Consider the following 2,712-nt stretch of genomic DNA (forward strand, 5'->3'; position numbering starts at 1 on the left):
TTCAGCGCCCCAACCCTTCTTTTTAGGGTAAAATGAGCTGAAATGCTCATAACTAATGTTTATATATGTTGGGTCTTGGGCCCACTTAGGCCCGGTTCACTTATTTTTGTCCGTTGGCCCAATTTTGGACCAAAACCTTTAAGATTAGCGCTCTAAATCGCACTTCAAATATTTCTACCTCCCCTAATTATAATTCCTCATTTCTTAATCTTATTTACTCATACTCAATTTTCTCAGCTGCAGTACCAGACAGGTCTCAGCCGGTACTGTCGGTCAAAATTCCACTGCGCGCTTTTACGCAGAAAACTATGTCTTCCGACTCGGAAAAATTCACTGAATCCAAATATCACATTGAAATCATCAAATTCCAATCGCCAAATCTTCCAACCATATTCGCTCCTACTTAACTCATTATTTAATTAATTTCGGTTAGACCTGGTATTACAATTGTTAACAATAATGGTTAGTTATTCCCATTACAATATTAATTTTGACCTTACTCTAACAAATTAATATCAAATAATGTTTAGTATCACTAATAATGTTTAATATGCTTTTACATTTAATTTGATATTGACATAAAACTGAAGAAAATTATTTAACTTCAATAAAATACTCATTCTTAGAATTGGAGAAAAATATCTTGATATAACAAATTCTAGAACTTGTCTATCAAAACAACAACCAAAATTTAAGATAATAATAATATAAGTTTCGAGAAAAGAAATCAACAATTTCACCATCCGCAGTAGCACCCAGGCGATTGATGAGAACTTCCGGGTTCAACTCCTGGTTGCGGAAAATATTTTAGTTTCGCACCAAAATCCAACTTTTTGGCGTCATATATTTTTATACTCAGTTGTGTGAAGAATGAACGAATTTATTCATTGTTAACAATAATGGCTAGTTATTCCCATTACAATATTAATTTTGACCTTACTCTAACAAATTATTATCAAATAAGGTTTAGTATCACTAATAATGTTTAATATACTTTTACATTTAATTTGATATATACATAAAACTGAAGAAAAATATTTTACTTCAATAAAATACTCATTTTTAGAAATTGTGAAAAATATCATGATATAACAAATTCTCGAACATGACTATCAAAACATTAACCAAAATTTAAGATAATAATAATATAAGTTTCGAGAAAAGCAACCAATAATTTCACCATCCGCAGTAGCACCCAGGAGATTTCAATGATGAGAACTTCCGGGTTCAACTCCCGGCTGGGAAAATTTTTAGTTTCGGACCAAAATCCAACTTTTTGGCGTCTTATATTTTTATACGCACTTGTGTGACGAACGGACGAATTTATTCATTGTTAACAATAATGGTTAGTTATTCCCATTACAATATTAATTTTGACCTTACTCTAACAAATTATTATCAAATAAGGTTTACTATGACTAATAATGTTTAATATTCTTTTATATTTAATTTGATATACACATAAAACTAAAGAAAAATATTTTACTTCAATAAAATACTCATTTTTAGAATTGTAGAAAAATATCATGATATAACAAATTCTGGAACTTGTCTATCAAAACAACAACCAAAATTTAAGATAATAATAATATAAGTTTCGAGAAAGGAAATGAATAATGTCACCATTAGCAGTAGCACACAGGCGATTTCAATAATGAGAACTTCCGGGTTCAACTCGCGACTGCGGAAAATATTTTAGTTTCGCACCAAAATCCAACTTTTGGCGTCATATATTTTTATACTCAGTTGTGTGAAGAATGAACGAATTTATTCATTGTTAACAATAATGGTTAGTTATTCCCATTACAATATTAATTTTGACCAAACTATAACAAATTATTATCTAATAAGGTTTAGTATCGCTATTAATGTTTAATATACTTTTCATTTAATTTGATATATACATAAAACTGAAGAAAAATATTTTACTTCAATAAAATACTAATTTTTAGAATTGAAGAAAAATATCATGATATAACAAATACTGGAACTTGTCTATCAAAACATCAACCAAAATTTAAGATAATAATAATATAAGTTTCGAGAAAAGCAACCAATAATTTCACCATCCGCAGTAGCACCCAGGCGATTTCAATGATGAGAACTTCCGGGATCAACTCCCGGCTGCGGAAATTTTTTTAGTTTCAGACCAAAATCCAACTTCATGGCGTCTTATATTTTTATACTCACTTGTGTGAAGAACGGACGAATTTATTCATTGTTAACAATAATGGTTAGTTATTCCCATTACAATATTAATTTTGACCTTACTCTAACAAATTATTATCAAATAAGGTTTACTATGGCTAATAATGTTTAATATTCTTTTATATTTAATTTGATATACACATAAAACTGAAGAAAAATATTTTACTTCAATAAAATACTCATTTTTGGAATTGTAGAAAAATATCATGATATAACAAATTCTGGAACTTATCTATCAAAACAACAACCAAAATTTAATATAATAATAATATAAGTTTCGAGAAAGGCAATCAATAATGTCACCATCAGCAGTAGCACCCAGTCGATTTCAATAATGACAACTTCCAGGCTCAATTCCCGACTGCGGAAAATATTTTAGTTTCGCACCAAAATCCAACTTTTTGGCGTCATATATTTTTATACTCAGTTGTGTGAAGAATGAACGAATTTATTCATTGTTAACAATAATGGTTAGTTATTCCCATTACAATATTAATTTTGACC

The sequence above is a fragment of the Arachis duranensis genome, chromosome 2, assembly GCF_000817695.3.
Source record: "Arachis duranensis cultivar V14167 chromosome 2, aradu.V14167.gnm2.J7QH, whole genome shotgun sequence".
Classification (NCBI taxonomy): Eukaryota; Viridiplantae; Streptophyta; class Magnoliopsida; order Fabales; family Fabaceae; genus Arachis; species Arachis duranensis.